Here is a 14,466-nt window from a genome sequence, read left to right as displayed (position 1 = left end):
CACAGACTTGTTCAGCATCCCCATCTGTGCAACTTTGCTGGATTTGGTCACCATGGAATATTATATTTAAGAGAAATGGAACTTAACAAGTAGTATGGTGGTGTTTCACTAATGGCCACAAGGTGGGGTGAGGTGGGGTGGGGTGTTTCAATATGTCATGCACATTGACATGGAGAACTGGTGTACGAGGTTTCATTTCATTAAATACGCCAGAATTGCAGAAATATCAATTTATAATATTACAGTAACGCCCCCTGTGATAAGAATTGTATCAAATGTGACACACTTGTGCAGTGTGACTTTATGTACAACATTCCCAAACTTTGTTGCAATCCATCTCAGTATTGAAGAGTTATGGCCCATTAAGTGCATCAGGCCACACCTTCAAAAGTTTGGTAATCAATTACAGACAAACAGTAAGTGATACCAAAAAACGAACAGAAAAGCTTTGTTCAGGATTATCTCAATATGATATTTACCAAATTCTGTTAAGATTGGATGAAAAATGTGCCAAAAGAAGCAAAAAATGCGTTTATAAAAAAAATTCAAAATGGTGGAAATTTCTTTAGGCAGAAATGGGCGTGGCCTATATCAGTCTACTTGACATCATGCAATGAATAAACTATGCAAATATTACTTGGATAGACCTCATGGTTCAAGAGTTATTAGCCAAAACATAAATCATGTAAAAACTGACCACATGGTCGCACTGTTGGCCCCATGTTTAATGTTAAGCATTTCTAAATGGGAAACCTTTCTATGAAGGTTGAACACTTCAGCACTTCTACTTTTTGAGATAATATTAACTTTCAAACATTTCTCCCATAGACTATCCATTATAAATTTTAATACTTTAAAAAAATATATAAAATTACTGAAACATGTTACATTAAAGAAAAATAATGGCATATATCTCCTTATGGAATACCATGGAATATCATATTTAAGAGATATGGAACTAAAAAGTAAGTATGGTGGTGTTTCACTGATTGCCACAAGGTGGGGCTATCGGTGCCATGTTTCAATATGTTGTGCACATTGACAAGGAGAACTTGTGTACCAAGTTTCCTTTCATTAAAGACACCAGAATTGTAAAAATATCAATCTATATTATATATATATATATTATATTTGTTTACAGTAGTGCCCCCTGTGGGTAGATTTATATCAAATGTTACACACTTGTGGAGTGTGGCTCTATGTACAACATTCCCACAGTCTCACAAAGCTCTTTAGATGACACTGACCAAATTTGAAGTTAGTGGGGTTAAATCTCTAGGAGGAGTTCATTAAAATACAACGCCTGGAAGTGGCAAAATCTGTGCAAAAATTGAAATTAAATTAAAAATGACTGACTTCCTGATTCCTGAATTTAGGGTATGGCTCCAAGAGGCTTTTTTGTGTGTCTGGAGAAGATACATGTGCCTTACCAAATTTCATTCATCTAAGTTGATTTTGAAGGAGGGGCTTCAATTTGAAATTTTGTAGATGGCACTATGGAGCCATTTTGCCACACACATGTCCAAGACCCATAAAATATTACATTTTTCACCACTTCTGAACATGCAAAGTTTCATAAGTTTTCTAGCACCTTTAGCCCCCAAAATGCTTTGGGAATACTACTACTACTACTACTACTACTAATTTCATGTAAATCGGATGATGTTTGTCATATAAGGCTGACTTCCTGTTGTCAGTAGGTGGCGCTATGATTATGACTCAATATTGACATTTAGATGTGTTCAGGCCTGGACTCTTATAAAGCATGAGAAATTTGGTGCAGGTTGGACGATGTACATTCAAGTTACAACAACTTTCTGCCTCAGCGTGAAGCATCGAAGTTTAATGCATCACCACGGAAACGAAGTTCAATGAAAACTCAAGATTTTGATAATTTTTCATCATAAAGGTCTTTAATGACACTGACCAAATTTGAAGTCAGTCAAGTTCAATTTCTAGGAGGAGATTATTAAAATACAATGGCTGCAAACTGCAAAAACTGTGCTAAAATTGCAAAGTAAATTCAAAATGGCTGACTGAGGGTATATATAATAATGTAAATAATGTATTTAATGTGTTGCCATGTCAACAGCTTTTGATGAAAACTCAAAAACTTCGCCATTTAGCATCATCAGCATCTTACAACAAAGCTGATCAAATTTTACGTGGATCTGGTTAACCTGCTAGGTGTATTTATTAAAAGAATGAGGCCTACTACTTTCTGTTGCCAGTAGGTGGCACTATCATTATGATTCAAAATTAGCTTGTTCATGTGTTCAGACCAGGACTCTTATGAAATGTGAAATTTAGAAAAGATCTGACCATGTGGAGTCAAGTTACAACAGTTTGTTTTGCAATGGCGAAACATCGAAAACTCACAATATTCATCATATAACATCATCAAGGTCTTAAGGCTTTTCAAACCAAATTTGAAGGAAATGTATTCAACCTGCTAGGCACAGGTCATAAACGTACAACACCTGTAACTTCCTGTTGCCACTAGGTGGTGCCATAAAAAAATCCTCCAGATACAATAGGGTGCTCAGGCTCTAATAATAATAGAGAATAATAATTCCTTCAATTACAAGGGGGCCTTTGCACTGTTCAGTGCTCGGGCCCTTATAATTCCTTGAATTCCAATAGGGCCTTCGCACTGTCGGTGCTCGGGCCCTAATAAAGAGCGAGGATAACATAGTATGTGAGCTGCTTCGCAGCTCCAACACAACTAGAAAATCCTGCAATTTCTAAAGAAATTGTGTGTAAGAGCTGCAAACTGCAAGATGCTGCCACTGCTGCTGACAGCTGCTGCCAGTTGCTGCTACTGACTCTGCCACCACTAGTTTCTGCTCCAGCAGCAATTTTTTCAAATTTTGTAGTGCCACTTACAGGTGAAATTGTATTCTTGGCATTGAGTTGTGTATGGTTTAGGGTGTGTGTGTCTGATTGCTCAGCCACTGTCACCTATGAAATCAGTGGGCATGCTTCCCAGCTGGTTGGCATATTAATTCAATTCAATTCAATTCAATTTTATTTAAATAGAACCAAATCACAACAAAAGTCATCTCAGGGCACTTTTCACATAGAGCAGGTCTAGACCATACTCTTCAATTTACAGAGACCAAACAGTTCCCCCGTGAACAAGCACTTGGTGACAGTGGTAAGGAAAAACTCCCCTTTAACGGGAAGATACCTTTAGCAGAAGCAGCCATCTGCCTTGAGAGTGCCTTGAGAGAGAAAGGGGGGGGGGGGGGGGGGAGTGGCATGCTGACTGAAAGGCAGCATGCCACTTCATCTCATCCTCATTTCAACTGTTTGTGCTTTCATTTATCCCTGCAAAGATGTAAAAAACTTAAAGGCCCCATATACACCCAGTCTAGTTGCTGGCATTCAGTTCAATGCCAGATGCAATGACACAAGTTTTCCTAGTCTTTTTTTGTAACCCTAAAATAAAATAGTTTCTAAAAGGCATAGCTAAAGTCTCTCTTCTCTCCAATAATTAGGCCGCTGGTCATCTTCAGCATATTCCACATACATTCAACACAATTCCTCTCTGCTCAAAAATCCCTCAGGTCCCAAGATCCATGGTGCCAGTTGTTCATAAAGCTAATCATGGTTGCTAATTTACAATCTTTCTATTTATTTCCTCAATCATTCTGTTGTCTGATGAGTGTCTCTGACATTCATCATAATTCTCCCTCCTCTTTTCCTGTGGTCTTCTTAAATTTAAATGAGTTGTTTCTGTTCCTGCACTTATGGATTGTCAAACTGGAATTACTTGGACCACCTGTATGGTCTTTGAAATCAGCAGAGATTGAAGCAGAATTACTGGGCCTGGGGTTTGAATCGGCTTGGGTGTGAGATACTTACATTTCTATAGTCCATGGGCAGACATGACAACTCTTCATCACAATTGAACTTCTCCCTTTTTCTTTATTTCAGATAATTTTCATAGGCTGTCAGACGGAGATCTATATTTTATATTTCTCTCTGGATGGTTGTGTTGTCTCTGCCCAGACCTGTCAGTTGTTGTTGTTGTTGTTGTTGTTGTTGGAGTGTGTATTTTATTCTCTTTTGACAAGTAATGCCAATAGTTTCCCCCTGTCTCCAGACTTTGTGCTAAGCTAGGCTAACACATCTGTCAGGAGTCCTGCATCTGTAGGTGTGTCGTTACTAATTGGTATCGACAGAGTGGCATCCAGTCGTTCATATCACCAGTGGAAATCCCTCCTTGACGGATGAGGTGATTTTATTCAACAAGGATTCCACTGCCTGGGTCAAAGGTCACCATCAGAATCAATGGCCATGGAGCGAGCTGAGAGGAGAGCCAGCACCTCTGTGATTCTGATATTGATGGGTCATTACTCAAAAACAAGAAGCAGATGATGTATGACAAATGCTCATTAACTTCATGGTGGAATTAACAATAGTGCGATACAAAACAATACAACTTAATTTATCCCTAAAGTGTTTATACACCAAAACTGCAGGTAGTTGACTTATAAATAAATACTTTAACTGTAACTGTAACTTAGACAGAAATATTTAAGAAAAAAAAGTAAAATACAGATATATACAGTATATACTGACCAAAAATGTTAAAGAATTGATCTGATGTCCACGTGGCAAAACAAATTCCTAAAACCAAATCAACAATTACAGTATTCAATAAAATAATCTCAAAAAACTAGAGTGTTATAGACATAATGAGCATCTCCTATACACAAAATAAAGCACTGAAAAGTAAAAAAATAAGAAGTACCATACACTAGCCAATAAAAATAGTAACTAGTAAGTTTATTGGGACTTTTAACCAAAGTGCATTAAGTGCATTAAGTTCTGTAAAGACGTCTGTTATACTGTACAGTAGGAGATGTGTGCAGAGAAAGTTTAGAGTAGGACTCTATTGAAAAGGAGCACTTCAGCACAGCTCTCTCTGCTCCCTTTATGCTGTAGCAGATGTTCTGGATGTAACATTCTGTGCACAGGCTTCACTGTGTATGGAGCAACTAGTAAATTTCTCTAAAAACACTGCTGACATTTTTCTCTCTATCTGCTCACAGGTCCATCCACCACCTTCACAGCAGATTGATGCTTCACCTTTTTTTATAGTAGTGCTATTGATTAGCACTGTGCTTGTCAGTGGTGCATAAAATTAACACTGTGTTATAGGGGCATGGATTTCTGTCAGCCCTTGACAAGATAACCCATTATTGGACAACTGCTCCTAATTTGTTTTTGTTTATTCAGAAGTATAAAGTAACATTCAGCCAGCCCCAATAATAAGTCTATTACCTGCAAATCCTCGTTGCGCCATCGACAGCCACTAATCTTTGCTGCTCCTAATTACATCAGGATTCTCAGCCTTAATTAACCAATCTTTACCCCATTTTACCTGCTTAATGCTGCACACACCCAAACTGCATTAGTTCAACTGCTTGCGTTTGCCGAATAGGAGTTTCCAGTTCTCAAGTCGTCACTTTGAAAGATAGAAAATGTCTTTAAATTCTATGCAGTTAAGATTGAATAATGACAATCTCTTCATTTTATATGGTCTTATTTTATTGGTTTTGGCTATGGAATGAAAAAAAGAATTCAAGAGTTTGCGTACACATCACTTTTTGTATTTCTGTGTTTTTAGTCTTAAATTTACTAGGTTCAAAGGATTTTACATCCTGTGAAACAACAGTATGAAGAAAATAAAGGACACCTTTTAACATGTGCATACGTGTGAGTATGTGCATGTAAGTGCAAGTGTAGATCTGTGTGTGTATATCTCAGTATGGATGTGTATAATAATAATAATAATAATAATAATAATAATGATAATAATAATAATAATTATACATTTTATTTGGAAGCACCTTTCAAGTCACCCAAGGTCGCCTTACAAGAAATAAAAGCATAAAAGAATCAAAAAAAAAAAAAAAAATCAATCAATTAAAACAAAACATCAGCATAAAAACAGGTGAGGTGCACAGTGTCCAGTCATAGGGAGTATGCCAGTTTGAACAGGTGAGTTTTGAGGTGATGGAGTCTGACTGTCTTATATGTGGGGGGGGGGGAGTTCCAGAGCCTGAGTGCTGAGCAGCTGAAGGCTCGGGCACCCATGGTACAGCAGAGGTTGAGCGGAGGGTACGGGAGGGAGTGTATTCATGAAGGAGGTCGCGGAGGTAAGTAGGGGCTAGGTTGTGGAGAGCTTTATAGGTGAGGAGGAAGTTTTTGTAGTGGATGCAGTGTTCTGTTGATGAGTTTGGTGGGGAGTCTGGTGAGGAGGGCGTTGCAGAAGTCAATGCGGGATGTGACAAATGAGTGAACCAGGATTTCAGTGCTGGATTGGGACAGTGATGGGCGGAGTCTGGAGATGTTGGTGATGTTTTGAATATGGGGTGCAAATGAGAGGGTGCTGTCCAGAATGACACAGAGGCTCTTGACTTGTGGGGCGAAGGGTACAGGGAATCCATCGACGATAATGGGTAGAGCTGGGGTGAGTTGGGATTTGGTGAGGGTGGATTTGGAGCTGATGAGCAGGGCCTCGGTTTTATTACCGTTCAGTTTCAGGAAGTTCCTGCTCATCCAGCTCCGCATGTCATCAAGGCAGGTGATGAGGGAGGTGGGGGGGGTGGCAGTGGTGGGTTTGGAGGAGATGTAGACCTGTGTGTCATCGGCATAACAATGAAAATGGACCTCATGGTGACAGAGGAGAGTGCCTAGGGGGAGGAGGTATGTGTGCGTGTGCGCCACTGAGTGTGTAGATCTTTGTGCGTGTGTGTGTGTGTGTGTGTTTGTGTATTGCAAAGTGGGGGTGTTAAGAAACCTCACCCCCTTCCCTCCCACTCCCTTCATTCCTCTCATTTCATTTTCCCACAGTGTTAAACCATGGTGTATGGGGTAATAAAATGCCATTTGATTCTAATTCCCACAAATTAATGAAGATATCCTACAGACAGGTGTAGGAGTGGTCAACAGGTCATAGGGGTGAATGTTTATTGAAAACCAAATGGTCAGGAAGGTGTGGTCTATATATACACACGTCCTGTCATGTCACATCCTGGCAGTCAGTTCCCTGGAGACCTTTTACATCGCTTCATTCTCCCTGTCTGAAGAATATTGAACTCATCTACATTCTGTGGAAGTGGCTCTTCTATCTGGTGAGTATTAACAAAACTTCATTTTAAAATTCTATTTAAAATGTTACAAGAGTTTTTTTCTGTTTTTTTGTTTTTATTTTCCAAGCATATAGTCTGTGAGATAAATATAGACTATTCATATTGATTTAAAGTAACCAGATAAATCTGAGGAGGACCATACCCCCAACTTCCCGAATTCCTCAATGAGATGGTGGTGAATGCTCACAATCATGAGCTGCAAAGAAGAAATCTCCAGCCAAAAAACCTGTGAATCATGGTCAGTATTCAGTATCCAGATTTGATTGCATACAATCAAAATTACTGTTTAAATAACACTGTGTTCATAATATAAACTTGTGTATGTGTCTGTGTGTGTGTTTTCTAAATGTTCAAACAGGGGTATATAGGATATTCAACAAACAGAGAACACCCCATATACCAAACAGCAGGCGTAGACTACATTTTCCTAAACAGCAAAGATCTGAAACAACCCAAGAGAAAGCAGGAGTGTCAAGAACAGAACCCCACTGCAGTCCGATTTTGGTCCCAGACATTCCACTGGTCGGCCCCTTTGGTCACAAGGATTCTACATTTCTACAAGTTTCTATCACTCCTATTATGATTCCCTCCACTCAGGATTTGAGAATGGTGGTGGAACTGATAATCCCGGGACACAATCTTATCAATGCTGACTCTGCAGCCGAAGAGTCCTCTGACTCACTGGATTTGACGGACTCGCAGATTCAACATTGGGACAAGAGCAGTTTCCCCATGGATGAGGTCCAATCAACAACATATAGTAAGAAACAAACCACACCATTGGTACAAAGAGTAATAGTCAAACGGCCACTTAAAACAAGATTTATAAATATTCACAAAATGGACAAGGTCTGCTGAGACCGGTGGTGGCTGGTGACTCAAAAAATTGGGGAGGACAAGAGGAAAACCAACATGGAATCTTATAACAAACCGCATCAAACTATATCATTGTCCCACCTGATGAAATCGGGGGGGGTGGGGGGCAATTTTATATGCCAATAAAACAATTTGCTTTCAAAAACAAAAACCCCTGAGTGGTGAAAAGGCTGCTTCTTTAAAGACATTTAGTATATACATATTGTTTCTGAAAAAAGAAGAGCTCATTTTAGCTGTGCAGTGGTTCAGAATGTGTCATTTTACAAACAAAGTGAAATTCAAATTTATAGTATTGTTCTATTGTGACAACACATTTATGTTCTACTCAAAAACAGACAACATATCACATGATCTACATATGTTTCCTATATATTTTCTTAGTATACAGAAATATATAAAGTACCACAAAGTTTATAATCTGATACAGGTTCAGATCAGTGCTGAACACCAGAAAGATTGAACACTAAAAACATTCACAGATCTAAAAGTGTAGGTTCACATCAGAAAGTATTAATGCATGTATCAAATACATGACTTATACACTGTTATCTATATGGACGACATACAAAATATAGTCTACAGAGCTGACATGTTAACACTTGTTATTCTAGTTACTATAAGTTTATTACTCAATATACGACTCAGCTTAAAAATGAACTGAAGAAAACAAGCAGCCAGACCTCCTGCACTCATTCACTAATCACACAACATCAACAGCTGACTGAACAACCACTTAATTAAAACGGGATCAATTCCAAATGAATGAATGAGTCCAGACAGCTCACTGTCACTTCAACAAGCAAACTACCCACAGCACATTATATGATCTCTGCTGCATTCTTGTTAAAGAGATAAATTCACACAACAGCCACAGAGACATTTAACCATCAGAGATGAAATTAGCGACCAAAGAGACAGAGAGAGAGAAGCTTTATCTGACTCACGTTATCTGATGTCTTCTTCTTTCTGTCATGAAGATGAAGTATCCATGTCATAACATCTATTTGTGGCTGTTGGTCATCTTGTTTGTTAGTTAACAGAACTTTGTGGCTGCTGGTAAACCAGTCTGATATCATTAGCAACAATGACTGGTTGTTGATTGGTTAGGGAAGACATCCTCCCTTGGAGCGTCGTTTTACGTGTCTTGGAAAAAAAACGATGTACATTAAATCGATGTAAGAGATCCCGCCCTGTGGAGGACAGTAGGCACCCGTCCTCCTCTGCCCCCCTCACTCCCCCCCACCACCACTTCACACACTGCTCTTTCTCCTCCTGACCTGCAGGAGTCGCTGTTGAAGCATTTTAATCAGAATTACAGTAATTTATTTTTTCAAAAGAAGAGAGAAAAAATATTTTATAAATAATACTGAGATTTGGTAATGGTTTATTTCAACCAAATATTCTTTTTTATATTTTGATCTCCCTCTTGCTTCTCAAAAAACAGAGGAGGAGCAACCTCCTCTACCTCTATGGACCAGCCTCCACTGGTTGAGACACAGTAAAGCTCAGCTAAAGGTGTGTAGAATAACAAAGGCTCTTGTAGTGAACAATTTAAAAAAAAACAAAAAAAAACTAGCCAGTACTGCATTAAAACAAGTAAGAAAATGCCATAAATTTAAATAGAGGTTATACATCAAAGAAGGGCGGTAAGACAGATGAATGTCTATATTTGTGTTCCACAAATCCTTAAATGGTTCAATTTCAATTCAAATCAATTCAATTTTATTTATATAGCACCAAATCACAACAGAGGTCATCTCAGGGCACTTTTCACACAGAGCACGTCTAGACCATACTATTTAATTTACAGAGACCCAACAATTCCCCCATGAGCAAGCACTTGGTGACAGCGGTTCAGATATCTAGATGATGTCTTTTGCATTTTCCAAGGGACTAGAAATGAGTTGAGTGATTTTGTTAATCTCAATAGTATGAATCCTGACCTTAAGTTCTCAGTTGAATATGATCATAAACGTGTGTCTTTTTTGGATATGTGGACTGAATTATGCAATAGCAGCCTCACTACCTTATATTTAAAAGAAACGGATAGGAATATATTCCTCCTAGCCAGCAGTGCTCATCCCAGAGCTCTGATATATGGTTTACCCAACAGTCAGTTCTATAGACTCAGACGGCTATGTAACTCTAATTCAAGATTCATTTATTATCATAGCAGTAGGTTGTTCTTGCACCATTCTGCAAGACTGTTGATTTCCTCCCAATATGAACTCTCATCGTTGTTTGAAATCCGGCCGATGATGGTGGTATTGTCCGCAAACTTTACAACAGAGTTCTGTCCATGTCGGTGGATGCAGTCATGGGTGTATGGTGTGAATAGGAGGGGGCTGAGCACACAACCCTGGGGGGCTCTGGTGTTGAGCGCTAGAGTGGAGGAGGTGTGACCACCAATCCAAACTGTCTAGGGTCTGTTTGTGAGGAAGTCCAATATCCAGTTGCAGAGTGTGGTACTTGAGCCCAGAATGCCAAGTTTCATGGGGGAGATTGTATTAAATGTTGAGCTGAAATCAACAAACAGCATTCTGATGTAATTGTTGTTATTTTCAAGGTGTGTGAAAACTGAGTGGAGGACAGTGGAGATGGCATCCAGGTTGTCTGGGATGTTGTCTTTGATGTGCTTGAGACCAGTTTTTCAAAGCACTTATTCAGAATGGGAGTGCCACAGGGCAGTTGTCATTTAGACTAGACACTGCAGACTTTTACTGTACAGGGATGATGGTGGCTGTCTTGAAGCAGGTGGGAGCTCTCTCCTGTGACAGTGATATGTTAAAAGTGTCAGAGGTCTCTCTCCAATCTCTGCTGATGTCTCCACTTTGCCTCCTTGATGCCAGCTTTCAGTCTTGCTCTGGCGGTGTTGTATGTTTCCTTGTCACCTAACGGAAAGGCAGCTTTTTTGGCTCTAGATAGAGCCCTCACCTCTCCATTCATCTAGGCTCTCTAGTTGGGGAATGATTTTATTGTCTTTGTGATCACCACATCATCAACACATTTGTTGATGTATGATGTCACTGTTGATGTATCTTCCTGGGTGGCAGCATCTCCGAACATGTGCCAGTCTGTGCACTCAAAACAGTCCTGTAGAGCTGCTGTAGCTTCATCTGTCCACATTAACAGTTTTTACTGATGGTTTGATCCTTTTTATTCAATGAAAGTAACTAGGCAGGAGAAGCAGGGAAATATGGTCTGATAGACCAAAATGGGAACAAGGGAGGGCATTGTAGCTGCCAGGAATATTCTTATAAACATGGTCTGGGGTATTACTTCCCCTGGTGGGGATGTGGACATGTTAGTGGAATTTAGATAAAACAGTTCTGAGGTCTGTTTGATTAAAATCACCAGCTACAATAAAAATACCATCCGTTTTTTTTGTCACATGAATGCTGATGACCTCATACAATTCCTGTAGTGCGTTTTTTGAATTTGAATCTGGAGGAATGTTAACAGCAACAACAAACACACTGGTGAATTCTCTGGGCAGATAATATGGTCAACATCTTAACATTAAAAACTCGACATCTGGTAAACATTGTCCATCCATTCTGACTGCGTTTGAGCACCAATCATCATTGATGTAAACACAGAGTCTGCCTCCTCTCCTCTTACCAAAGTCTTGTATTCTGTCAGTGTGCAACACAGTCCACCCATCAAGTGCAATAGCTTGATCCAGGATGTTGGGATGGAGCTAGGTCTCTGTGAAGATGGTCTCCAGGTCTCTGATTTCCCGTTGCTGAGTTAGTCTCTTATTTCCATTTTATTTTCCTGTGATCGGACATTAGCAAAGAAGTAGGCTGGGTAGAGGAATAGTCTTAGATCCAAGCTGGGTTAGCTTAGCTCTGATCTCTTCCCTCTCTTTCTGGGGCGATGGCACCACCTGCAGTGACGTTTGGTCCGGCTGGACTGGATGGGTGTTTGGGAGATGCCGTTAGCAGTAATTGTTTCAAGGTCTGCTGCATTTAATTCAATCCCTGCACTTCAACTCCAAAGTTGATGAGTGTATTTCTGCCATAAGAAATACATGCTTCAGTAATAAAGGCAAAAAAATAGCAAATTAAAACAAAAATGTAGTTCAATTTTAGGCTGCTGCATCTGCATGTGTTGCACCCACGAATCACACTGGACTCAGGATGAGCATACTTTTTTTAAAAAGAGGGATGGTTTTATTCTGCATGAATAAATGAAAACAAACTGTGATTTTGCTGGTCTTCAGTAGCTTTACTCTGGGTGTAACTGCCAACTGAAGAATGCAGATTTGCTCTCGTGCCTTTACTCAAATCAGTTATGCCTTAAATTGAATGGGGGGTATCTATATGGCATCTGTAAAGATACAAAATCAGTATCATATGCATAAAATAATGTCACACTTGAGTGGGCAGATACACATAAATACCCTATATGTCACACATGCACTGCTGTTGCCATGCAATAATAATGAGGAATTAATTGATAAAGCTGCTGCGATGAAAAAATGTTTCTTGGACAGAGGCTACTCTTTCTAAATCCTGCTCTGACCTTTTACAAGTGTCAAAAAAGATAAAAGTTACTCTGTCTCCTCTATCACCATGTACACCCCTCAGGCATATATCCCCAAGAAGACCATTTTAAAACACTGGCCTGTTTTGGATGTCGTATTTATCTAATAGGATATGATGTGTTAAAGTTTGTGACGCACTGTCCAATAACATGAAGTATACAATGGGTGTTCCACAAGGGTCAGTGTTAGGTCCCCTATTATTTAGCCTATATATTAGTGATCTCCCTCAACAGTGTCATGATATAGAACTGCAAATGTATGCAGATGACACTGTTGTGTACACACTAGGGATGTGCAAAGAGCCCAGTATTTGTATTTGTATCTGTATTTGTTGAGGCATTTGTATTTGTATTCGAATAAAAGTGGAGATTGTACCATACCAATTCAGTGCAATTCAGTGGAATGTCCTACCTGATGATATGAAGAGCTACAGTTCCATCAGTACGTTTAAGACAAAATTAAAAGGTCTGGTAAAAGCTACTCAGCTCTGTAACCACTGACTCTACACTTTATCTCATGGTCTTCTCATGAATGCAAATAATCTTGCTTTTAATTTGACAAGCTTACATTATTAATTTCTAGTTAATATTGTGGGTGTATGTGATGTGCTATTGTGTGAAACTTTGTGTGTCCTGTGTGTTTTTTGCTTTGTACTGTTTGTTACTGTTCTATTCTATGTTTTAATTGTGACCTGCCGAAGGGACTGCAGACAAAAATTAGCTATAAGCTAACTCTGGTACAGTACATCAAATGGTAACATTTATGTTTAACACTGTACATGGTCCCAATAAATAAATAAGACATGGTACTGTAGAAAATCACAGTAATATTCATACTATTGCAGACACCATTATATTACTCTATTTAAAGGTAGCAGCTTTCCCTTTTGTAAAGAAAATCACTAGTTTGAAGAATATTTTGTAATATTTTCAAACAAAACTCTCAAATTCATGGTGCAGATGAAATAATTTAAACATACGTTTGAAATAATTATTTCTTTCATATGAATTCAAATACTTCAAGGTGGCCTTGTTTTCTTATGCTTCTGCAGACGATTACTTTCAGTTTTTAAATTTGTCTCAGTGTTTATCGGGTCATGACAGGCAGTGTCTGTGAGGTCGTGAGCTGATTAGTTGAGCCAAAGAAATGCGTCATGTGATCTCAAATTTGAACAGCATCACTGGGTCACCACTAGGCACCAATCTTCACTGCAGCTGGTTTAAGATTTAACAGCTTTTTGAATTACCACATTATCTTTATTTTTTTTTTTACCTTGAAGAATTTTCTTTTTAAGAGTGCTCGTGTTCTTGTCTGTTTTTGCCCACTTTATCCATACATGGATAAAGTGGACTCTCTGACATCCTACAGCTTGATAACTTTACCAGCTAACATTTAACTGTAGAGTTGGATGCATAATATTATCGGCACGTCATCGATATCGGCCAATAAAAGCTCTAAAATGAAATATCGGCATTGGCAAATTCTGCTGATTATGAGAGGCCGATATGTCACCTTCTCCTCCGCCGCCTGACTGTGTCACCCTGACGGTCCCGATGCTTCCTCCGCAGGCTCCACTTCACTCAGTTGCCCATCAGACCAGCTGCTTCTTCACACTTTCCTCCCAGCTAACATTAGCCCCGGGGACTGCAGGGACAAGACGAGAGACAGGAGACAGGGACCACAGACAGAGCAGATGGGACTACGGGTAACAGGAGACAGGGTTAAACTAGGAAAACAGGCAACAATGAGATAATGGCTTGAAGTGTAATGCAGAGGCTACGATCTGGCAGGCTTCAGTATAAGTAGAGATATTGATCATGGAATGGGTTGCAGCTGGTGGGGCTCCACTCTGAGTTCAGCACACCTGTCTCCACT

Source organism: Thunnus albacares, chromosome 2 (genome assembly GCF_914725855.1).
Source record: "Thunnus albacares chromosome 2, fThuAlb1.1, whole genome shotgun sequence".
Lineage (NCBI taxonomy): Eukaryota > Metazoa > Chordata > Actinopteri > Scombriformes > Scombridae > Thunnus > Thunnus albacares.
The sequence above is the reverse complement of the archived record's forward strand: the minus strand, read 5'-3'. Positions refer to the sequence as shown.